We start from the raw sequence: 25,997 nt of genomic DNA, 5'->3' as shown, positions 1-25,997 counted from the left end.
TGAAAAAAATGAAAAAGAAGGGGAAAAAAGGAGGAAAAATGGGGGGGAAAGGGGAAAAGCAAAGTTTCTCTTGGCAATGCATCTGGGGCAGCCCCGCACCTTGCCGGGCGGAGGGAGGGCCGTGGGAAGCGGGGCAGCGGCAGCCCCCCCCCGGCGCCCCCCTCTCCCCCCCGGCACGGGCGCGGGCGGTGCGCGGGGGCGGTCCGCGGGCGCGGGGCGCGGCGGGGGCCGGCGGGGGCCGGCGGGGGCCGGGGGCCGCCCCCGTGGAGCCGCTCGGCGGATCATGTGCAGCTCCTCGCCGCCGCCGCTCGCATGCGGCGCTCGGCTTCACCTTCAGGGCGGCGGGGGGGCTTCCCCGCGGAGGAAAGCGGCCGAGGAAGAGGTGAGGGAGGGTACCCGGGGGTGGGGGGCAGCGCCCTTGGGGGAAAAGTTCGCCCTCCCCCCCCTCCCAGCTAGCACGCATGGGATTGGGGTGTCCGTCCCCCCCCCATCCCTGCTTGCAGCCCCTCGGGTCCAAAATGGGAACTTTTGGGGTGTCGGGGACCGGTGTGGCCGCTGGGGGGGGCAGGGGGCTCCGGGGGGGCTTTGCACGCTCGGGAGGGGGGCGCTGAGCGCCGTGTTAGCCCGTTAAGAGACAAAGAGCAAATTGCCTTCCTTGAAAGTAAAACGCTGCAGCTAATGAAGGTGGGTGATGGGGCTCCGAGCCCGAGGAGCCGCTTAAATTATTGAGTGTTTTCTTCGCCTTTCTTACTCTTATTATTATTATTTTCCCGATGGTGCCGGCTCGGCGTGCGCGTAAAAACGCCTCGTATTGCGCCCTTGTTCCCGAGTTGCTCGCAGTTGCTGGCAGATAAGTGAGTGCTCCCCATTAAAGAAGTGCACAGTTTATCAAAGGAAGTTGGGGGTGGGTGGGGAGAGAAAACAATTCTTCTCGCATAGACAGCGAGAAGGGCTCGAAGGACGGTGTCCCCGGAGCGATCCTTTCCAGGAGAAGGGAGAAAACAGCCCGGGTGGGGTGGGGGGAGTTGGATGTGGATGGCAAAAAAAAAAAAAAAAAGGGTGTGGGGGGGTGGCTGGAGAGGCAAGAAGAATAGAAATAATGCAGTTCCAGACATTTTGTGCTATAAAAGCTTTCCTCCTCCTCCTCCTCGTCCTCCCTCCCCCCGCTCCTATCTTCGGTGCTCATTAGCATCCGGCGGAGTTGCGAGCCTAATGCGAATTAAGCACCCGGGCAAGTTTAGGGAAAGTTTTCTATGGGGAAACTTTGTTCCGGGCGACCAAGGTGGGGGATTAAAGCGGGCGGGTACGTGTGCGGAGGCTTGTGGGGAATGACAGCCAGCCGAACCGTGTCTTTTTTTTTTTTTTTTTTTTTCAATTATTATTATTATTCTATTTTTTTGCTCGAAAAAGCAGCAAACCCCCGCAATTAACTGCCGTAGCCGAACCGTGTCCTCGAAGCTGAGGAAGTGCCGGGTCGGAGCCGGCACCGTTTATTTCTCAGGAGCCTTTACTAAAGCTGCCGGCAGCGGGCAGGGATCTTCGGGGCAATGCGCATTGTGCGTCCCGAGCCCGGTCCCCGCGTTGCGGCTATGGGCGCTCGACGTGCCAATGTAAAATTTGCTCGGGCTACTTTGGAAAACATTAATTCTGCTCTTTATTTAATCCAGATGCACGGCTCCCCTCCCCGCCCCCCCCCCCCTTTTGCTGCCTTATTGTTGGTTTACGTTTTCTGAAAAGGCGACTGGTGTAACCTGTGGAATTTGAAATGCAAATAAAAGCCTGTGGGAGTTGAGGCAGAACAAATCAGCATTTATAAAGTGAAAAAGATTTAATGTCTTTGAAAGCACTGCGAGATTTTTTTATTTATTTATTTATTTATTTTTTACAAGAACCGAATCGTGACGTCAGGTCGTTTGGGAAAGATTTTTTTTTTTTTTCATTATTTATTTTTTAATGTCTGAAACCCGGGTATGCGGAGTGCTTACAGGAAAAACAGATTACAAGATTAACATCTGTTAACATGATCGTTTATCTCCAGCCAAAAATAGGTCAGGCCTTTCTTAAGGAAACGCGATTGCCGGCCGCATGATTAAATAATGAAATTAGGCTGATGAGTTCATAAATTAACGCGGGTCGGCAGCATCTATAACCTGACCTGTGACAAAAACATGCAATTCGGGGGGAAGGGGGGGGCGAGGGGGAGCAGCGTAAGGTCAAAGTCCCTTTTTGGGGAGAGACTCGACTCTTTCCTTCTCCTCCTCCTCCTCCTCTTCCTCCCCGCCCCGGACTGCCTCCCCCCCCGGGGAGCCCAAGTTCCCTCGGCGGGGAGGGGCGCTGGGGGTGTCACGGCCGGGGGGGCGGAGGCAGCCCGGAGAGGGGGGGGGACAAGGAAAGGGGGGGGGGACACCGCCCGGTCCCCGCCCGCCCGCGGTCCCCACCCCGCCGGGGCGGCTCCCGAGAGCCCCGAGCCCGCCCCCGGCCCCGCCCGGTCCCGCTGGGGGGGATTTGGGGGCAGGATTTTTTTGGGGGGGGGGGTTGTCCGGGCGTGGCGAGGTGCGGTGTTGCCTTCAGCCCCCGGCGCATCCTCCGCCCCGGCCTCGTGATTTGCATCCAGGCTCCCTGAAAACGGGGGTGGTGCTTTTTTATTTTATATATATATATGTGTGTGTGTATATATATATATATATATTACATTATTTGTTTTGGGGAAGAGAGCGCAGAAGTACCCCAGCCGATTTCCCCCCCCCGGGCCCGTAGCGAAGGTCCCCCCCGCGCGTTGGCGCTGTGCCACCGGCTGTATTTCACGCTCGCTGCGCTAAATGAGTTAGCAGCGAGAGGGTTTTTCATTAACTCGGCTTGGCAACCACCCTTTGGTTGCCCCCCTCCCCCCCCCAAAAAAAAGCAGAGTTTTAGGTGCAGGTGTGTGCGTGCATGCGGGGATGTGGGTGCTGCACTGAGGCAGGTGTGTGAACACGTATGTGTGTGGGGTTGGGGATCACAGCTGTGCTCCCCCCGTGCAGCTCCCCAAGACCCTCAGGCTTGCTGTTGCCGGGGGATAGCATGTCAGGAATAACTCTATTGCAAGAGGTCTTGGGTGTTTTTTGGGAAAAGCAGCATTTGGAGCAAGGTTTTCATCAAGGTGGGGAGTATTTGGGGAGTTTTGCTCATGCAATGAGCTGGCATGGAAGAGCGGTGAGTGCTGCCACTTTGTTTTCCACCAATGCATCCTTTGGCTCTCTCTACAAACCCAATGTTGGCTGTCCCCTCCCTGCACACCTGGACCTGCCAAGGATGATCACTGGGATTTTAGGGAGCTTTCTGCCCCGTGACGCTGGCGGCCAAAGTTGTGCGGGAGCACCTGTGGCATGAGGAGCCCTATGGTTGGGTTGTTCAAGGGGACATCTTCAGTCTCACAGGATAAAACCTCCGTAGCCATTGCGAATGAGCTCCATGTCGCCAAGTGATTTTGTGGAGGGCTCGTTGGCTTTGTGTGATGGGCACCGCGTATGCCATTACCAGTGCCTGGTGTAAAATACTGCTCAGATCTCTCTGATAATTCTTGTCTGGGCCTCATTGTCAAGCCTCCAGTACCTTTAAAGCCCAGTGACATAGGAGGGGTACCTAGTTAGTATTGTGTGGCCTGCGTGAACAATAGGGTATTATTTACCACCACCACCACCCCCCGAGGCCCCCAAACTGTTAGTTGAATATGTAGGGATAATACAAAAAGAGGGGAAAAAAAAAAAAAAAAAAGGAAATATTATATTAAGTAGCAGTGGGAATAACATTGTTTTAAAGCAAGGAATGATGTAACAGGTTATCCAAAACATGCTTAAAGAAGGGAGTGGTGTTTGTGAACATGGCTCCTATCTAGGCGCAGCATGACCTCCTCAATTGCTGGCCGCGACTAAAACAATATGCATCCAGAGCTGCATGCAGTCCCTCCGTAAATATGTACAGCTATTTCTCTGCACATCACAGAAAAGAAAACAGTTTACATCACCAAGATGAAAGCTACCTATTGTTACTTGCCAGTGACCTCAGTAACAGTGTTGCTGGCTGGGATGGAGCGAGGAGGTGACATTTAACTTTTGGAGATTAAAGTTTTCCTGTGACAGTGACTAATGTCTTTGCTTTAAAAATTAGTCTCATTGTATGTTTTTATAGTTGGTCATAGTATCGTGCTGTCACTGAGATTTAATAATGCCAATTATCAACACAAAAGTACCCATCGGAGAGGTGAAAAGGGTTGTGCCATCCTCTGAACCGCTGCCTGTCCAACTGCCCTTCTAAGTGCAGTCACCCTTCGTTTTAGCACACAAAGATGTTTAAGACTTAATGTTTTACATGTCTGCTTAGGAAGCAGGGACGTTTTCTTCAACTGACTGAAAATATGCATACGCTTTAAAATGCACCTTGATGTGGGTGCTTGTGTAGCTGATGCCACAGGGGACAGCCCGGAACAGCGTAGCTGTATGAATGATATAGTCATGAACTTCTGCAAACTTTGGGTGGTCTACTTATTTGGGTCTGTTTTTAAGGGCTTTACGTGCAGGTGACTTCAAGAGCTACCTGTTGTTACCTGTGATATTGCCTGGTGGGTTTTACATTGAGATCCTATCTAGCGAAAGGCAGATTCTATATTTAGCGTGGTCCAAATCCAGTCAAATCAGTAACAACTTTGAAAGACCTCTCTTCTGAAAATGCTTAAATTCATGCTTAGCCAAGTACTTCTGTGACTTCTTTGGGAGTACATACTGTCTGCAGAAAGAGCAAACGCGTAAGATTTGTGAGACCGGTGACAAAGTCTGCGCATGAATACTCAAACTGGAAAGCTGGGTTTGACTGTCTTGTTTCTTAAAGTCATCAAAATAGAAAGCTGAAATACAAAGTGATTGCATTTTACAGGAAGTAACTTGTCTGAGCTCGCTAAATTTACAAGTAAAATGTGCCGGTTTAAATTTTTGAGACACAAGTATGACTTTGTAGATACACACCTTTTAAGCCTGAATGGGCACTGGATTTCGGCTCAGAAAGAGAAGTTGAGGAAATGGACTGCTGTTTTTCCTGATTATGTGGTGTTCCTCTGTTGGGTAAGAGTGTGTACAACCTTTCCATAAATTGACTTGCTGCTTGTGGGTGCAGTGCTGTCCCCTAATGAGCATGCTTGCCACTCCCTTTGACTACTGGGAGTTGCATGAGGGTTTCTCAGGGTGGAATTACAGTTTCTGTGTTTCAATAGCAGAGCCTGAAATCCTTAAGAATATTGATGCTTAATCAACTAAAACTTACTTTGGTGTTCTTTTTTTCTTATTACTCTTTCTCTGTAGCCATAAACTTCATCTGGATAATTAATCACAGCATTGCAAAAAAAGCAGCCAAAAAAAAAAAAAGTCACATTTATTTGATTAGATATCTGCAACATAAATATTTGAACCTTGGAGCAACATTGCTTTTTTGAAAGCAGACATCTTACATGCTGCGAATGTTTATACGTTTCAGTGCTAGGATAAAGCTGTTATGACTCAGTCACTTAAGGCAAAATTCTGATTTTCAGTTACCCACTGTAACTGCACAGTAACTCTGGGGGGGCATCATCTGCACAGAGCTTTGGAGTTAGGACGTAACGAATAGCAGCTTACTTGTTTGTAACTTGTACATGAGAAGTAAGTGAGACTTCCTTTCCTTTTCCAGCAGAAGTGATTCTAGTAAATATTATGGTAGGGAGCCTGCGTTAAAACATGCTAGTGGGTTATGGTCCAGGTAGTTACCATTGCCATAGCTTTCATTAGGATGATGACTTCATTGCAAATGTTTACTTTCATTACCCAACTGTTAGTCAGCAAATGTTCTGTCTCTTGATCTGCTGAACCTGCTTTGCTATTTGAAGCTGTTGAGCTTTGTGTTGTGTTTTCTTTTTCTTTTTTTTTTTTTTTTTGATGCAATGATTGCTCAACGTTGATTATTCATTTTTTGATGTTGTTTACATCTTGGTTATCTGTAGAGCCGCATCAGTGCTGTTACATGTTTCATGTTAGCAGTTTCTCTTTGCATTCCAGAAACTGTATTACGGCAACACTTCTTATGCAAACAGACTCAGGGAATTAAGCATATGTTCCAAGATTAAATTAGTGCATGGATGGACAGTGCTTGTATCCCTTCAGTTGCAGCCAAACTATTTATTGCCTAATAAGTTCTAGCAGGTATTTTATAGCAGTAGCACTTGGCTGCTGTGAGATAATACGTTTGTTTACTGCTCCTGAGTCGTGTGCTAATGTTGTGAATAGCATGTGGTGCAGGGGCACTGGGAAGGCGGCTATTTATGCGGTAATGAAGTCACATGTTCAGGTTTGTTAATGAAGACGGTGCGCTGAGCTGCTGCAGACCTTACGGTATGGAAGCAGAGGCTTTTACTGGGGATTCACAGTTGCTTACGTTTGGATGACTATTAAAATTCCCTTTTGCTAATTGTTCATTGAAATGATTGATTCTGGAAAGGAGTTAAATTCGTATTAGCAGGATATTGTGTAGCTTAATACTTGTTCCACAAAATCCATGTTTCATTATAGGCAGTGGCAGAAGCCATAGGCCAGGCATTGCTGTTGCACAACCGTCATAAAGCCAAGGTAACTTTAGAGTTGGGCTGAATTTACAGGGCTGTATGTGGGGATGAATTTAGCACACAGCACTTAGCTCCTAATTAAAGCTTATAGCATTACATCAGTAATCAGGGCACTCTTAGAATCTCTAAGAAATTACTTTTTTCTTTGTCTGCTCTTCTCCATTTTCTTGCTTACTGTCTCGCCATCCAACGTTGGGAGCTTGCCTCCCCATGCTATGGCTGTCATATTTACGTCTCGGAGGAAATGTGTTCCAGCAGTCTACTCCAAATTGCAAAGCAGGATAATTTTGTGGCTCCCCAAATCTTTAAGGACAGTTTCTAAAATGATCTAGCTTTTAATCTTCTTTTCAAAGTAAAATAGAAACTACAAAGCACATGTAATTACAATTTGTGGCTATTCTTAGCATCCTGACATGTTTAGTTTATACTGAAATGATAAAAACAAATACTCAGCACCCGAGGTAGGCAGACAATTTTCAAACCCAACAGCATCCGCTTCATCTACACTGTATGTTATTTCATACATTTGCTTTTTTTTTTTTTGTCTTCTGTTTTGTTTTGTTTGTTTGTTTGTTTGATTTGTTTGTTTTTGGTTGGTTGGGAGTCTAACAAAACTGTCTCAGTACATTACAGAGGGGTGCAGAGAAAATGAGAGCTCTGTGCATCAGGTAGTTCCGGTTTGGAGTGTTTTGCTGAAAATCAGATCATATGTCAGTGAGTTTTAATGTATTCCAAACACACACATGCTTTTCTTTTTAAGCAGGTAGAATAAAGGAAGAACAGTGAGTTGGCTTGCTGCTATTTTTATGCTGTGCGGAAACGCTCGTGTTGGTTTGTTGCAGTGATAAAGCTGCCTCAGTAGTATTTTTTATTTATTTTTTTTAAGTTTTTAACAAGATGGTGATCAGTCAAGTGGCATTCATTTTCAGGAAATAGACTGGTAGAAACAGAGGTGCTCACAAGTGCTTTAGTCATAACTGCAGTCTAGTTTTAAAATAATGTTTATTCATTAACAATAGGTTGGGGAAAGAAACTATTTTTTTTAAAGGACAGTGTGTGTTCAGTCACCATGTGGTAGTATTTAACCCGTATTGTGTGAACTGGCAACAAGTCGCATTTATGCTCTGACTTGTTTTAGCATTTAGACTGTTCTTTTTCTCAGATCTAGTACAATAAATGATGCATTTAAAGTTGTGCAATGTAACTATGTCTTTTGCTATTTTGCCTCGTTGTTATAATGATACCAGGTTCATGAGTAAGCGATTTTTTTTTCCTCCTGAAATAACTTCTTAAGAAATAGTTGAGCTCTGAATGTTGAAATGATTTGCGGGAAGTGTTACGAACAATAGCCCGTGGCATGACATGCTGTAAAGAATTGCGGGGCGAAGTGTTACTCTGCTGGCTGAAACTAGAGCTGCTCCTTTGATAGCTGAGGATGTGCTTGGAAAGACTTTTTTTTTTTTTTTTCTCCTTCCCTCCCCCTCCGTACAGTCTCACAGAAGTTGCTTATTTGCCAGTTTTAGTAGATACACTCTGTCTTCTCTTGCAGTAGACTGTGAGGCATCCACATTGGTGTGCTGGTACCAGTATTGGCAGCCACAAGTATGATAAAACCATGAATCAGGCAGCTGAAGGATTGACTTAAACCGTGCAATTAGGGAAATGAGGTCATTTATTTTCCCTTTGGATTTCAAGCCCCTAGTGGTTGTCTTTTCAAACTTTCTTTCTCTGTGCAGTCATAGGTATGGACATTTTGGGGGCTTCAGGAGCTGAGGCTCTACTGGGAAGCACCGAGATATGCAGTTAGCCACGCTTGGTGTGTCGTGTGAGAACTTCCAAAACTCATTGGTGCTCATTGATGAGATACCAGTTGCTCACCATCTGTCTCCTAAACCCACTTCTTTTAACCTTGGAATACAAAAATATTTCAACGGGGTTATTCACTTGTTTGTGCAAAGTGTTTATAATAGTACCAAAAAACTGCTAAGCTTCTTCCAGTTTCAATGTGGTGTTTGAATACCAATTTATAACAATTAGAAATGTCTAACGTTGTAATTTACAGAAGTTGAAGGGAGCATTAAACACTACCCTTCCAACATTAAATGTAGCTTTTCTTCCAGTATGTAGCTGCTTGCATGAAACCAAGGGTCTGTCTTCCAGATTGTTGTGCTATCACGTTGACGTATCCTTGAGTAAACTACCAGTCTTGTAAATTATCACGTCAGCTCCTTTGTGACATCCTGTGTATAACTGTACCTTTAGCTGATTAACACAATACTTTCTTGATACTGTTTTAAACAACTCTGTGAAAGCTTATTTTAAGAACATTTTAGAGAAGTATTTTCATCAATGCTGAGAAATGCTGCAAGAAATCTATAAATACATACTTCAATTAGGCTTGCTCTGTTTGTCTTTTTCTTCCTTTTTCCCCAGCTGAATTTTACCTCTGTAATGAATGCTGTGATCTTCAATGCATAATTTATATTGACATTAATAATGATACTTGGAGAATCTTCTAATGTCGGTTTGAGAAAACATTACAGTTTATGTTGTTAACCCTCATCCCATTAAATCTGAACTGATTTTAGTAGAAAGAGCAATGGCTATTGATGATAGGAGGAAATAATTCACTTCTTCTCCTTGTAGCAAGCATATTAGAGAGTTCGTGTTATCGTGAGTGGTACATACCAGGTGTCAAGTGACATGCCAGGCACACAGCTTTGCTTCTGAATGACTCCTTCCAATTAGAAAGTAATGGCTTTAAAGGGATAAAGCTGGTAATTGGAGTCTCTCAGTGCTCCAATGCTGGTACGTGTGCAAATGTTGTTCTTTATCTACTTTTTTTCATGATTTAAAAAAGTTTTGGTAACCTTGGGTAAATTTAGAGGGGAAAATACTATGTGGAAATTGTGGGATTAATGGTTTAGCAGTTGGGATTAAAAATAGTCTTAGCAAATTACCCTGTTGATACTGAAGCCAGAATCTGTTAATGGGGTTACAAGCAGATTGGTTTATCAGTCATTTATTTTCTAGGTTGATTAGGGATTATAGGTTGCCATGTATTTCTATCACAAAAGTAAGCAGTGCAAAAGGCTAGGATTTCTAATGTTTCATTTCAGTTTCACATGCTTAAAAGTCAAGTGTCTGGAGCTCGAAAGTGTCTTCTGGAGTGTGTTGCCCAGGTTTTGGTGTTCTGAAGTGGGTTTCCAAGGCGCCTGGGTGTTGTAAAGTGGTGGCTTGGCTTGTTCAGGGTCTGAAAAACAAAGCTAAGACACTAAGGCAGTTGGTGAAGCTTGCAGGCTACTAAGAGCTAGACTTGAAAAACAGTAAATTTAATAAATTAATTGTTTGTTGTTATGTTTCTTGCTGCTTCAATGAAGAACCTACAGCACTTTATAAGTCATGATAATATATGTGATGTAGGAAGATGAGGTGTGATCGTGGGATAGTTAAGTTGTGGACACCCTGTAGTGATCACTAGCCTTCCCCCTTTTTGAACAGCTATAAAGTTAAGATTAGTCCCTCTTTGGAGTTATGCAAAAGCTGCCTGGACGTGGTCCTGGGAAACCTGCTCTGGTCTTGCTTGAGCAGGGAGCTGGACCAGATGGTGTCCAGAGATCCCTGCCAGCCTCAGCCATTCTGAGATGGCACAGAGGCCTCTCATGGCACGGGAGCTGCAGTGTGCAATAGATTGATGACTTTTTTTCTGTCCTATTCTAACTTGCAAACAAACTGCTTTCATGTGTAACAAGATGTTCTAGCTGCCACCTGTATGTTGCAGGTCACATGTTCGTCTCTGAGCTAAGCAGAGAATTGCAAACCAGAGGATTCCCTCAGAAATTACCTAAAAAATAAATGCTGTGATGGAGTCCTTTAGATATTAATCTTATCAGTGCTATCTAGCTTGGGAGGTTCTGTGGCCTTTACACCCTCTGCTATAGTGTCCTGATGTTAAGTTTGAGATAACCTAGTGACATTTATTAGCTTTACAATATTTGCTGAGTGAAATGCAGTCAAATGACAGATGAAGACGACTTCTATATCTTTATACCTAGATCTTGGGCACTGGAGAAGATTGGTGGCGAGGCTTGCCAAGGCTTGCATCTCCGTCCTGAAGAGAAAGGCAGATGGTTATTCTCTTAATATGGCTCTTTTGGGTCTGTGTGAGTATTGTGCTCACAGAGGGTGGGAGATTGGAGAGAAAGCATGGTGGACATGGTCAAGGATGAGGAGTCCAGGGCAATGGCAGGGTCAAGAAGTTTGTCAGAAGTTTGCTTCAAGGCCTCTTGTCTTCCAGGTCCTTGTGCAGATCAGCATTGTTTAGTCTGCAGCATGTAGGGATTTCCAGCATTCCTACTGGTAGGGTTGGAAACATGGCCATCCAGGCTGGTATTTCCTCTACACCAGGAAGAAAACATGACTCAGGAGAGACTCTGCCCTTTGTCCTACCCATGGAGGACACACTCTGTCTTAAACACTTTTCAGCATTTAAGAAAAAAGGACATGGTGATCAGAAGTACAAGTCTGACAGCAAAGATGCTAGACATGAAACAGATTGGTGTTGTTCTTACAAAACCATTTCAGTCTGCTTTGTTGAGTATACTTTATGCTTTGGAGAAGAGAACAGTAGGGCTGAGATCCCACTTTGTCATTCTAATATCCAAACTGAAGTTTTCGGTTTTAATTTTCTCAGTAATCTGTTTTAAAAAATAAGATACATATAATAGGCACAGGGGTATATGAATGTAAAAAAAAAGTATGAGAAGTAATTTTGCAGAGTAATAAAAATGCTCTTTACGCAGTCACCCCTGCTTTCTTTGTGTGACATGGGAGTCTGATGGGTTTTAACTGGTAAAACTTAGTTTTCTCATGGAGTCTTACAGCCGCTCAGAGAACTTTGCTGAGTAATCGATGCATGAAGTTACTTCTTGTGGGATTCTACCCACAAGGTTATACCTTGCGTTTGGGACAGCAGAGCTGTGTGAGGATTAGCTGGTTGACTTGTAAAGATCTCTCAGCCATTTCACAACTGGCATCAGTGTTGCTCTCTGTAGAGAAACTGGAGGTGGTATGGGCAGCATCTGCTCTAAGAGCCTAAGGAAAACAGAAAACCAGGCTGTGAGGAGCTGAACACAACCTTGAAGGAAAAGGGGTATACAACAAGAATGCACAGAAATAAGAGGGGTGGGGAGGGGAGAAAAGGCAGAGGGAAGGGTGTTTCAGGAGGATCCATGGATGTCCAGGAAGACCGGAATGGTAGAGAACCACTCTCTTCCATGCCTTGGGACACTTGGTTTCTGTAGATGAGTTTCGGTATTATTTGTTTCCTCAGAAATCTCCATATCAGGAATCTGGATTTATTTGTGTTACAGTAGTAAAAGTATTACTGCCCCTTGGTGATGTTTTTCCTTTGTAAGCAGAGAGGATAAGGTGTCGACTGGAGCTCCTCCAGTCCAGAATCACTGGATGTCACTGCCTGGGATGACTTAAAATGGTCTGACTGAAATCTTTATTTCCCTTGGCACTGGCCTGCCTGGTTGCCTCCACCATCCCACAGCAGCATGGGAAGGAGGCAGGGCATGTGAAGAGCTGTGTAGATGTCTGGTGTTTGTGCAGTGCCTAGCACTGGGTGGTCCTGCTCTGTCGCCAGGGGTCCTGGGAAGAATTACAGTGCAAATAATTGTAGGGGGGTAAAGAGAGGAGATCTTAAGCAGAAGAGGAGGTGGTTGGCCAAGCATGTGTGCCTGCCTATGTGAGAAGTAGCTGGAGTTTTCTTTTGCACAGCTACTTTAAGGGACTTAGGACTTGGTTCCCATTGCACTGCTCACCTCCTGCCTCTCTGTCGCCCAGATCCGCTTTGCTCTGTGATCCCTGTCTACTGGCTGCTGTGCACTTCTGAACTTGATCTGGTGCCGACATTTAGAACCAGAACATGGCAGGGACTTGGGATGAGTGGGTGGATGTGGCACGCTGAGCATGTGAGGTTTTTGGGGGAGGAATATGAAGCGGAGCAGGTTTGTGTTCAGGATGAGGACAGGAGCAATCCGAGTGTTGCAAGGGGACCATGAGAAGAATGGGGCTATGCTGGGAACGTGGGGTGTTGGCTGGGAGGGTGGCAGACAGGCTGCTGACAGGCACCCAAGCCTAATCGATATTTGGCGCTGGCAGCAAACTTCCTAAAGAGAAGAAACCAAGAAATTCCTGAGAACGAAGAGAATTTGTTGGAACTAGCTAGGTTTGTGAAAGATGCGTGCCAGCAAAATCAGCCATTAAAAAGATATATATGTATTGAAGTCTGTTGTTCATACCTCGTCTTTTTTGTGAATACTCATGAATCTGATGAAAGTGCACATTTTCTAGACATGTCCTTTACTGCTATGACTTTAACTCTGATTACTTTTACAAAGAATGTGCTGGATATAATGTTTCTGATCTGTTAGAAAGGAGTAATAACCTAATGTTTTGAGCATTTTAAAGGGGTTAAAATGAAGACACACAGCGGTTTCTTCTTCCAAGCTTCTCTAGTTTTGATAGCTCTTCTTGCTAACAGTCATCCTATAAATCAAACCACAGCATGATGATCAGGTAAAGGTGTGTGGAAACATGCCAGGCATTTGTTTTTATCTGACACAAACTCGGTGGTTTAGGCTTACAAAAGATGATGATTTGTCAGGGCATTATAATTATAACTATTGTCATGTGGTGGCACCCAGTAGCAGTGATTATCTGTTTCTGTTGTTCCCGGGATGTGTACAAACACACAGTAAGAATCAGTCCCTGGACTCGATTGTATCTTATTTGTGTACATGTGGTTGTATGGATCCATTAACGGGTCATTAAAATTCTTCAAAGCATATCTGCTGTCAAGTTAAATGCTAATAAATGTCAGTTAATTATCATAGCCCTCTTCACAATAATAAGTTATTAGAATTAAATTTACTGTGCGTTTTACTAGAGAAAGGGGAAGCCAACTTCAGCATTTGATCCCCAGCTGGCATTTGAATGCGTATCCACAATATGTGGCAATAATTTGCCAACAGTCTTTCTGGTAGTGATCGCTGCTGCCTGTGTGTTCATGCTCTGGAAACGCTGTCTGCATTTTTCCTCTCCTCCGAAAACCTGGCTGGTGTCTGTGCAGGGACCATGGGCCACATCCAGTCCTTCCCAAAGCTTCCAGGAAAACTCTGCGGGTGCCCAGAAATGGAGGTAATGCCAGCATGCCTGGGTTGTCCAGAGGTTAGGGACCAGGAAAAACAAAGGTGGTTCGTCTGTACGCTAGCCCGCTTTGTATCAGTGGGGTAGTAGTGACAAAATGACAGAGAAAGTCCCATAAAAAGAGAGCAACCAGGAAGGAGAAAGTTTAGCATGACACCTAGCATGGATATCTTCATATGGGTGTAGTGCTTGCCCGTGGGGTAAGGTATTGTTTATGCAGTTTTCCCCTCAGTGCAAAGATGCTCTGCTTTCTCAAACTGCAGTGTCAACACTTTGGTTTTGGTCATGCAGCTTATTAGTAAGGGCTGTATGGCACAGTGAATATGCACAGATACAAAGCTCACATTTATGTGTTTTCTGAGCAGTGCAGTGCAGCTGGGAGTAAAGTGGTACCGTATCTCATGGACATGTAAATGGCTTTATAGTTTCTTGGGTATGCTGGTTAGAAAATGATACAAATCCCTTCGCTTTAGGAACTTGTATCATTTTGGCCCCTGGAGACTAACATTTTGAATTTCACTGGGATTTCCTCCCCTAGCGTCAGCCACATTAATTTAAATTTATGTCAGCATACGTGAAACCAAAGGTTGATATTCAGTGTGCTAAATATGCGCTGTGACATAGAAAGTGTAGCAGGATGGAAGGAAAATCAGCTAACAGAGAAATGCTAATGGAGCATCTCCCGTGCCTCTGTGCTTTACTTAAACCCTTGATCTGCCTGAGTCATGTTTAGTCCTAGCACAGGTAGGTACAGCCTACACCGACTCCCTCTGGGTCACAGAACAGGGTCGTTTGTCTCATTTTCTGACTGCTTTTCTCTGTAACCCAACCTGCCGTGTAGGCTGGTGATGAATTCATCGCTTTTGTGTAGTCTCATACGCTCCTGTGTGTGTGCACACAGACACACACATGCACTGCTACAAAATAAAATCTTCAAAGCCCTCACTGAATAATCTTTCCTGACATCACTGAGCGCTTATTACTCATCTGAGGAGTCTCACTGACCTCAGAGACACTTTCTCATGAATAAGAGTTTACCAGTGTTAGCAATGGTTTCCCAGTCTGGCCCCACTGACTGGTGTTATTACTCATTCTAAGCGTGGCATTTCTTTTGGAGACAAAACCAGGTGCTGGTGGTACCAGGTAATGATTTGAAAAATGTGAAATTGTTGTTTTCACTTCTGTTATTGATGCTGGCAACCTATTTTAAACCAGGCAAACGTAGTACCTATAGCCCCGTAGGTAAAAATGCCTCCTTGGTAGCGCAGCATCATGTAGAACACTTCATCTTTGTGACAGCACATTGTGATGCGTTTTTATCCCCCTGCCTCCTGTTCATCCTGGTGGACTCGATTCACTGTGGAGAATTGCCATCGCTACCCACTGAAGGGGAGATTTCGGGGGTGCAAGTCTGGCTAAGTTGGTGCTCTGCATGTATGGGACATGCACATGTGAGTCCCGTGAATGTCTTTGTTTAAACTACAGGTCCATTGTTAGGGGAAAAGTGGCACATGGCTTGGTAAGTAAGGGGAAAATGAAGGCAATGTTATTGTTATGACATCTTTAGGCTGATACAGAGGTTCTGTTTTCTTTACTTCCTCAAATATGCCAAAAGATGCCTGGCTAAGTATTGTTTAAGAAAATACACTTTCTTGACAGAATAACAGTGGGTGATACATTTAATGGCAAAGGCAAGAATGCAACTTAATTAATAGTGACTTAAGAATCCAGCAGTTTTTCAGTATTTCTGCTTTTCTTATCTTCATAAAGAGCAAAAGATCCCCTCTCCCTCCCCTCCCTTCTGGTTTTGCGGAAGTAGGTTGTTACTAATCCTCTATACTTCTGAGGTTATACATTAGCAAGGACCGTATTATTAACCCTTGCATGTTCATTGTTTGGAATATAGGCATATACTGTGCTTACACACATGGAAAAAAAGGTCACAAGATTTATTTTGAAGCTATAAAGGTGGATGTGTGGTGCTGGCAATAACCAGAATGTACCCTAAGGCATCCTTACATTGCCAGTTGGGATTTGAGCTTTTATACAAGTAAATTTTATTGTCTAGGTTAAAAGCCAAATTCATTGAACCAAATTAATCTCTGGTTCATTTCCAGTGTTGGCAGAGTTTAACCAGGGACAAATGTAGCTGTTTGGTTAAACATTAAAGGATATTATTGATTTGATATTTTAAACTAATATTAGAGTAAGCTCAAAATTTAAATATGTTTTGAAGTTTTTCTGTGGGGTTGCTGTGCTGCCAATATTAAAATGGATTTACTTTTTTTTTTTTTTTTAATCAACATACTTGCCAAGAGTACAAAGCTTGTAATTTAACACCCGTCCTTGATCTGCCAAGCTGATCCATCTAGGCAGATGCTAGTGGCCACTTGGAAACATACTGAACCGGTGGCAAAGAGTTGCTCGTGTGGGTCAGTCTGTACAACTGGGGGGTTAGTTTCAGAGGAAATTAATGACTCACTGTTGCCCAATTTTAGAACTCAAATAATTGCTCCATTTAATTATGAGGAGAAACTCTGCCTTTCTTTGAAATGTTTATAACAAGGATAAAAACCCAGGTATTGTACCTTACATTTCAGGGGAAACAATTTGGCTGTTAACTGCACGGCGATGCTATGTTTGCATATCAACATAACCCAGCCATTAGTTTACAGATTCAGAATCCTCCTGGAAATGCCACAAGTCCACAGTGCCCCGGGTGCTACGCTTAGCAGTTGAAGCTCAGATGTACTTTCCAGATCTATGAAGTGTCTGAACTTTTGCAGCTCCCCGCTGGCTGTGTTTTTCCAGGGCACTCAGGCGCTTGGTGCTCTTCCCCAAGTCAGCTGTAATTCATGCTTGGTCAGAAGAGTCTCAGGCAGCCCAAACGATAGCATTGCAATTATCCTCAGAAACACTGTCAGCTTCAAAACGGCAGCTGCCGGAGCGGTTTATGCAAGTTAAAGGCGTGGTTATGTCCATGATGCTGGTCGGGGCTCAGGTCTGGGCTGGGGACCTGCGGGCTGGGAATGTGCTCCTGCAACAGCTGTGGAGTTAGGAAAACGAGTCACCGGCAGGAGTGGGTTTTGTTGTCTGTTTTTCTAAAAGCAATGAGGAGAAAGTGAGGAAAAAAAGATTCAGGAAAGCTAAAATGTTGACATGAGTAAATGAGACAAGCAATGATTTAAATGACTTCCCTGCTAACCACCTAGGTAAGATTTTTCCCCTTCCTCCTTGTGTCCCATCGTGGCAGCACAAGGCGTTGAGCAGGGAAACACATTGCTGTCAATTCACCCCATTCTCCTCCTGAGCTCTTGTGCTGCAACCCCTATACGGATGTCTTTTGGCCAAAAATTCCCCTCTGGTATCATTTTAGGAAGCGTGTTTTGACAGAGTCGGCTTGCATATGCTCTTAGAGGCAGTCACTGCAGGTGTCACTGCAGATAAGACTCTTCTCTGGTGTGCAGTTGGAAGACTCGAAGACAAAGAAATCAGGGAGAATTACTTTTTTTAAGAAGAGCAACTACTCTTCTTCCTGAAAACAGCATAAATGTTAGGAAATGATGTATCAATGTTGGCTTTACCTCTGGGGAGTCTATTTGTTTTAATGACATGTTTGTTTTAGATGGTTCCAGGTGAAGGAAAATGTATTTGCTAATACAAAAGGTTTTGGTTAATCCGAAATGGTGGTTTAACGTCTGCAAAGAACTGCTCAGTGTAGTGTCGGGTACACTTGTTTTACCCAAACCTTGCTACTTTTTCATTGATGGGGGGCTTTATTTAGCTCAGTGGTCTGAGTAGGAATGTGCAAATGCTAAGCTCATAGGCAAGGCTAATATACTCACTAGATCACTTTAGAGACACATGAACAGGAAATATTCCTCATTATGTAAAAGGAGAAAATGTTCTGGGACTGAAAGTAAAATTCAAACACCAAAGTCATCTTCAGAGAATAATAAAAAATACACCCTCTTGCCCAGTCAAAAGTAGAAGTGTGTGGTTTTTGTTTGTCTGTTTGTATTTTTTTCTAACCACTATGGTGTATGCGCTTGGGCACAGAAATGATGCCTTGCCATGGCTGTTGGTGGACAGATGACCTTCCCAGAGGTCCTGGGCTGGGTTGCTTCTTCAGCCTGTTCTAGTCGTCCTTTCAGGAAAGAGATTGTATGAAATAGCTGAATCTATATTAAGAGATTTTTGTTTGTTTGTTTTTTCCTAATCTATCCACATTGTTTCTTTTGTGGTTTTGACACTCATGCCTGTGAAGACTGTATCTGCTGAGAGATTTTGTTAACACACAAGGTGTCCTATGTAATTTCACAAGGGGGAGGAGGAAAGGATTTGGCTGAGGTGTAGCAATTAGCAAGTATGCTCAAGTGTGGTAAGGCCAAGTTGATGCAATTACCAGGGTACAGTGCTGTGCTTGTTACTCTTCCTCTGGTTACTGACACTGGGACTCCGGTGGCATTGGCCGATGAGGCATCCCGTGATGTAGCAGGGCATCTGTGTGTATGAGCCAGCTCATACAGTTCATTATCTTACCAATTCAATAATTTGGAGCTGTATTACAGCATAACAAAAGGAGTTTGCCTACCTCTTCAGATTAGCAAGATCTGTCTTTTAAGACAGGATTAAAATGTAATTACTCTGTATTTATAAAACAATTGCTTGGATTGGTGTATGCTAGGTAGTTTATATAAACTTTCCTTTAAGATTGTTTCTAGTTACTTCATTTCTAAAAGCTATTAGTTGGCTGAGAAATTGGTGGGTGTTTTAAAATATAAATTGAATATAGGAGTATGGCTTTTTTTTTTTACTCTGTGTACAGGATTATTTTACTCTCTGCAGTGGTGGAACCTAGAAGGCATTTGAAGTGACTCAAAATTAGTTTATTTTGGTGCAGGCTGTTCTTAAATTGTGTCTATGGCTTGCATGCCTCATACTATGAGGATTTCTTACCCATCCGTGCAAGCCAGTGGGTCAAGCTCCTTGGGCAACCAAATCCCATGTAAGAGAACCACTATTCCTCACTGTGTTGTGTCTTTGTCACAGCATCTCACAGCGGGGGACAGATTAGGGAGTGGTGATATGGGGACCTTCTTGCCATACCTCCTAGGAAGGAGGAGAAGGCAGGGGTATGGTGTTGAAGTGGTGGCTCACCTCTGCTGGATGTGTTCAGGCGGTTTTGTTTGAGTTGAGAGCTTTGAAGTCTTCTGATGGAAACACTTCCTCCTCGCCCCCTGTCTTCACTGTCAGGTGGCTGGGTTTTTCTACCTACACTTTACCAGAAGTGTAGGTTTAGCTGCCATGCTTTACAAGAAGAAAATGTTTCCTGTTGAAAACAGAAGTTATGTACAGAAACATGTTTGATTTCTCAATTCTGAGTCTCTGTTCTCTATCAGAAAAAAAGTTGGGGTTTTTGGTTGTGTTTTTTTTTTTTTTTTTCTTGTTCCACTCATTTAGTTTTACAGAAAAAAGATTCAAATTACATTATTGAAGACCATGTAAAACATTTGAAATAATTTTCTTGGCAAGCAGAGAGAATCTTAGTGAGTTGGGAGGTGGCAAAGGAAGAGGAGCTAAAAAGTAATGGTGCAGTGAAATCAGACCTCAACATTTTTTCTGCCAAAACTCAGACAGCAATTTCATTTCAACTGTAGAATGACATGATAGTTGCCCCCGTTGCAACATCTGAATAACTGTGAGGAAACACCTGAGTATCTCTTGTTTGCTGACTGTGTCTTGTTGACTTCATGGAGTGACACATGCTTGTTCTTCAGTTCAGGCCTAAATGCCCACAGCTGCCCTTGCTTTCCTCCATCAGCAGGTGGTTATTTGTATGGATTACAAGGGAAGTGGTAACAGCTTTGTGTTTCTTGGTGTTCTCATTCTGCCTCCTAGGAAGCTTTAAGGAAATACGTATAGCTGTCAGGAATGTAAAAGACACAGAGTCTTCTTGAAGAAGAGATACTTGTATAGCTGATGAAATTGCAGCCTTTGGGTGCTGTGGAGAAATGAATTGAAGTCATTATGACATTATGGCAGAGAGTGCCTGATCTGCCAAACTGTCAGTTTTTGATGGACACGGTGTCTAGTGACATGATGTTGCACGAACGCCAGCCGGTTTCTCGTTCTGTCAGCATGGTGGTGATCTGCCAAGGGATTGTTACTCACTCAAACTATTGCAAATGCAAAACGCTGCCGATCAATACTATAGATGGACAATTTGTGTTTGGTGATTATCAAACCTCTATTGGTCTTTCAGTCGTGTGTGTGTTACATGGGGAAACAAGTGGTTGAAAGGACCAAAGTATTGGTAGCAGGTAATATTTGTAAATTAAACTATAAGCATTCTCAGCACTTTGTAACTTCCAAGATTACAAATAGTTTCCTGACAGCTTTCCAGCGTCAGTTTCATTTGGGAGAGAACTCACTGATACCCTAAAATTGAGAGGAAGAGAAATCAATAAAAGTATTGAAAAGTGTTGATTTTTATATATTTGGTGTGTTGTGTGTTTGTTTAACGCAGCACTTAGTGAGCATCCCAAAGAAATGATTTTACAACACTGCTGTGACTAAATGCCTCCCAAATGAGTCTGGAAGCAGGTTCTGAAAGTGGAGATGCAGCAAAAACAAAGGGAAAACTTGAAAGAGTGAACACTGACATTATGCAAGATAGCAGAAGAGAAATGTTTCAATAATGGTTACAAGCATTCATACAAAGGGAAAAAATAACACAAAACATTCCCACTTAATAGTATTGATTTTACATTTGAAAAATGAACTGCAGCTTATTGCTTCCAAGTCGTAGAGAATGCCATCCACAGATACAGGGAGAAGTATGATGGAGAAGTTTTTGCTATGTGCTTAGACAAAGTAATGCTGGAAGGATTAAAGGACTTTTCAGGTGAGGTCATCCTCTAATGCTTGTTGGGAAAGCACAGGCATCTTGTCGTGTTGGTTGAATATATTTTGAGCGTGAATCACAGAATTTCTAGGTTAAGATTGTTTAAAAAGAAGACCAAAGCTCTGGTCTTCTGTTGGCATCCTTTTGTACAATTCTTTGAAAGGGAGTGTGCTTTTTATTTCACTGTGACAATTCCTTGTTTTTCATGTGTGTTGGTTTACCATTGCTAGAACAATGCTCAAATTACTTATTCAGACAAAAACTGTAAAATCTGGATGACCTAATTAAGGATGTCTAAATTGGCAGTCCTGTGTCCTGGTATTAAGGTATTCCCTTACTCAAAAGAGCTGAGTACTTAGAAATCCCATTGCAGTCAACGGGAATTGCAGTAATAAGCACTTTGAAAAGCAGGCTCTCCTTGTTAAGCACTTAAACATGACGGTTTATAGAGATACCTGAGACTTGAAAAGTGTTTGCCTAAATTAGTAACCTAGTTAATATCTCCAGAGCCAATTAACTGTTCAGAAAATATTTGCACATCATTTTGAAAACTTCAGCTTTAATGTTAAATAACTTTAAATACTGTTATGCGTTTTTATTTTTTTACTTAGAGCAGATGAATAGAATTTGATAAAGTGTTTTAGTACTGCCATCTGAAAGAAATCTTGAAGTATCACACTGAAATCTCTGATTTCAGTTTTTGTTAAATTTACTGTGACATGATTCTACTAACACTTAATATGTATGAGTAGCTTTGAAAATATGAGCAGCCCCACTGGACTTAATCAGATTATTTATGTGTGTGAAGCTACTCAGTTGCGTAAGTGTTTGCAGAATTGGGGCTTGTGTAAAGTTTCAGTTAATGACTTAAGTTTCTTTTTTGTTCAGTTGTCTAATAGCTTTTAAAAAATGTCTGAAAAGCCTGCATTTACAGCACAGCCCACTCTCTGCATTCCGTTTCAGAAAGGAAAATCATTTTAAGGTCAACTTTTGTTTCTGTAGAAGGGAAAAAAAAGCAATGTGGAAATAGAAGAGATTTTGGCTTTCTGCATGTTTCGTCATTGTCACAATGGATTCATTCATAAACCTTTGCGAAGACGTGTTCTGATATTTTTTCTCTAATTGTAAAATGTAGGTGCAAGTTTTCCTGGAGAATAACAACACAAAAGCCTTAATTTAGAGTTGTAATTATGAAATGCTGACTTGACCATTCAGAGCAGTAAATGGTTTTATATGGAATGAGGAGATGGATGAGGCTTTCGCTAATGCAGGGCACTTCAGGACACTGTAATTTATGTGCATCAGATATTTGTATTCAGGCAGTATACAACAGAACATGTGGAAATGGTATGACTACATCTTTTAGAAAAGTATATTCATGAAATAGCAGTTTTAAAATAGATCCTGTAATACTGTGTTAGCGTGTGGACAAACCATGAGGTTCAGAACATCCTAGATTTCCTCAGACAATGTAAAATGCTTTGTTGCTATTAAATTTTAAACACTGCATGTCATTTAAAATAGACATTCTAGGTAATATCTGGAAGTTTAATGGTTTCAGGTGTTTTTTGGCTTGCTCTTCAGACAAAATGGGGCACTTTCAAGCAGCAGTTAAAAGTGTGCTAAAACCTTCCACACTAAAAGATGGACAAAATGTTACTTCCTTCAAAAAGTCGCTCTGTAACACCCCTTCCCTCTCCTTTTTTCATTCCTTCTCTGTACAAGAGAGATTTTTTTTTTCCCTTTCTAGGTGTGCATTCTTAAGTACTTTACGCTAAACTGGCTGATTACTCCTAATAAAAATAAAATAAAATAAAAGGGCATTTGAGAAGATACATAAAAACACAGCTGGTATTTCCAAGGGAACCTCCAAAATTAGCTGCCTAACTCTCCTTGGCTACTTTGAAATTTTTAATTTACAATTCTCATTTTTGTCTAATTGTTGTACACCTGAATACAAGTAAATACATGAAATATGCTGTGTTATAAAACTGACGATATCTCTTTCATGTCAAATGGAGAAAGAAAAGCGAGTTTTCCTTAATAAAAAGGACCAGACTGAGGTGAGACTTTATTTTACCAATATTTTATGGTGAACCTGCATAATAATAATTTGTGGAGTTAGAGTGATGCTTAAGTAAAAATATCAGGCTGGGTCACAAAAGATGTAGAAGAAAGAAATGTCTTCATGTGGCTGGATGCAAGAATGAGCTGACCTCTCAAAGACATTTGATCTAGGGAACTCACTGTACCGAGATGTTATCAGAGTAAAACATTACGTCTCAGACTAAGTAATGAAGAGGTTACGACATATGCCTTATGGCATAAGAGAACTACTAAGAGCATGAAGTTAGAAAGACAACTTTTCAAACAAGGATGCTGTAGCCTGCTTCTGTATTACTTTGCATCTCTACAGTTGGGGACATCATCTCGTGTTGCTGTTCCTGTGTTGTTGTGATGATGCTATTTTTACAAAAAGTTTTTTACATTTTTTTTTTTTTTTGTGAATCATTGCTATAGAGGCTCAAATTTTGACAAACTATACTCATGATGGTGCATGCTCTGTTAATCTTAGTGACAGATACAAACAATGTATGCCAAAAAATGTCTCTGTATTCCAATGAAATGTATTTAAAACAAATAAACAAAAAAACACACCAGCATAGCAGTTAAGTTCTAGATCAGCCAAAGTAAAGCCACAGAGTGCTTGCAATTTTTCTGGCTCCACTAGTTTAGATGAATGGTGAACTGGCAGCACTTGCCCTTGATTACTGTCTGTCTTAGAAATGTTTTGTATATGAGAGTCAGTTCGTATTAGAAATAAACACTGTATTTTTAGGAAGGCAACTAATTTACTCTGCAATCTGTATCTCATGCGCTTCATTTCAAGAACAATGTTATTAAACCAGCAATTCCTTGCAGATCTACTCTAGAGACCAAATCTGAGGTGTGGATTGATCTCGTGTGTTGTTTGTGGTGGGTTTTTTTGTTTTGTTTTTGTTTTTCCTTCAGTGATGAAATGAGCATCAGCAGCAAGCAGATTTGCTGCACATTGTTTCTCCATTCATGGAAAAGCTGAATTCAATACTATCAAGCCAGTTTCCTGTTTAAACGGCTGGTTTTTTTTGTTTGTTTTTTTTTTTTTTTTTCCTCTCTTCTCGTTTTTGCCCAGAACTGGAATTAAGATGAAGCAAGAACCAACTATTTCTTCCTGACCTTGACACATGTTTGCTTTTCTTGGCCAGATGAAAAAATGTTAGAACAAACTTGATGCGAAGGCACTAACAGAATAATTAAAACCTTGTATATAGTTTATCAGTTGTTGGTTATGTTTCTTCAGATAAGTGATTTGGTAAAAATAATTATAATGCTCTGAGGAAATCTGCCTGTGGGCGCTAGAATTGTTGGGTGAAGAGCTCTGGTTTTGTGCGTGTTTGTATTTCATCATCGTGGAGAATCTCCCTGGAAAGATTTTATTGTGCTGAATGAATGAGACCAACTTTTGGCTTCAGTCTTTGTTCTCCGTTGTTTTGTGAGGTACTTTAAGAGGAGTGCCTTCAATGCCTGAACAGCTGCATTTCTTCCTTTAGGGCTTTCACCAGTGAAGAACAATAACAATAACGTGGAGATAACTTAATTATAAAATGCGTAGATGTTGTTTCGCTTATTTGAACAATAGGCTGGAGACATGGGAATATGAACCAGTGAAGCAATAAACATTCCTCTAATAAGGAAGCATTTACAAATGAAGTAGCTTTTAATTTCTGTATTTCTGTGCTATGCCGAAGATATGTTGTGGTTTTATGCCTTGGCATTCAATATGTTTATGTCACAAAGGGCTATGGTAGTAGTTTAAATATTTTTGGGTTGCAGAGACCTTATAAGGAAATGTAAGGTGATACAAGCTGCTCTTTCAGTTGCACTTTCCAATTATTTAATGCATACGGAAACATAGTTCACTTTAGGTTTGTGAAAGCCATTAATCTAATAATATCAATAAGAAAAGCGAGTCTTCATGAAGTCACCCGCTGTGCAGTTAAAACTAAGCTGGAATATAAATTGATGTTTTTGCAATCCAAGGAGTTGTAATGCAGTATCACATAGCCTAGCAACAGCTCAGTATTGGCATAACTCACTGCCGTAATGAGCTGCTAACACATAGGTGTGGCAGTAAAGTGTATAAACTATTGCAAGCAAATCCCAGAATTTGCATGTGTTGCTTTCATTTACAATGCTAATAGAGATGACAAACATTATTAACTTATGGTAATTAAAGTGCACGTCTGTAACTTTATGACATCTCTACAGTTTGTTGTATTTTAGGTTGCAGGAAACATTATAAACTCCGAAAAAGCTGTGAAGAAAGGTTAATAGAAGTTACTGAGTATAATTCGAGATTTAAATGGGGAAGACTATAAAAGTATTCCTGTTTTTCTTATTCAGTTATTTCCATATATTTCATGGTTCCTAAACTATTTTTTTCAAGGGTATATCTGTGTTTGTGTATATTCTTGGTTAGGAGAAATGCTTAAAAATGACTGCTTAGATGTGTGTAGACAATAGATGTGTCTGACTCTTTTTTTAATGATTTAAAGTTGTTATTCAGTTAAATTAGACCTCATGGCACTGATACACATCTGGTCATTACTTTCTTTTGGCAGGATTTCCCTACCAGTTTGCCTTCATTAACAGCTACCAAGTGACTCTTAGAAAATAATTAAAATTTCATATGATGGTATTTCTAATATGATGGCTGTATTGTTGCTGGAAAGTGAAATCAAATGCTTGTAAGCCACAAAATCTCTACAGATGAGTTTCACTGTATCAAACAGAGAAACTTCTGGTCTTGCAGTGAAAGCTCTGGAGGTCGCTGTGTGGCGGTAAATACACTAATAGTGTCCTCTGTTTCTTCCTAGCAGTACACCATTCACTCAAGAAATTGGATGGTGTTGGGTATTGAAGCCTTTTAAAATTTACATCTTTTCAAATCATGTTGCTTAAGCAAGTAAAATCCATGTGATTTATTATGTATGTCTTTTTCCTTGATTTTTCCTCCTCCCCTTCAGCTAGAAGACACTTGACTTGGGTTTGTCACTGAATCCACCTGATTGAGATGCAACTAGTTTGTCTCTGTTATGTAGCTGCAGTGGTATCTGGCTTGCAGCAATGAAGCGGTCAGTGCTGCTGTGCGATGGGAAGCTGTGACACAGACACACACCAGGTAGCATTCACAGTAGGAGGAGGCGTGCTTGC

General features: G+C 42.1%; 1 protein-coding gene across 4 annotated transcripts in view; it reads left to right on the top strand.

Annotated features, from left to right (window-relative positions):
• Window positions 1-226: 226 nt before the first annotated feature.
• The window catches only part of ZNF516 (zinc finger protein 516), a 104,959-nt gene continuing 79,188 nt past the window's right edge, over window positions 227-25,997 (top strand). For 2 of the 4 annotated variants that reach the window (XM_027451885.3, XM_072034837.1), the window contains exon 1: window positions 227-382. The gene's annotated coding sequence lies outside the window, so the exon portion shown is untranslated. Of the gene's footprint in view, window positions 383-15,193; window positions 15,357-25,997 lie in introns of those variants that run through there. The other 2 variants (XM_072034836.1, XM_072034835.1) reach the window with 2 other exon arrangements.

This window comes from Anas platyrhynchos, chromosome 2 (genome assembly GCF_047663525.1).
Source record: "Anas platyrhynchos isolate ZD024472 breed Pekin duck chromosome 2, IASCAAS_PekinDuck_T2T, whole genome shotgun sequence".
In the NCBI taxonomy this organism is placed as follows: Eukaryota; Metazoa; Chordata; class Aves; order Anseriformes; family Anatidae; genus Anas; species Anas platyrhynchos.
The sequence above is the reverse complement of the archived record's forward strand: the minus strand, read 5'-3'. Positions and strand labels throughout refer to the sequence as shown.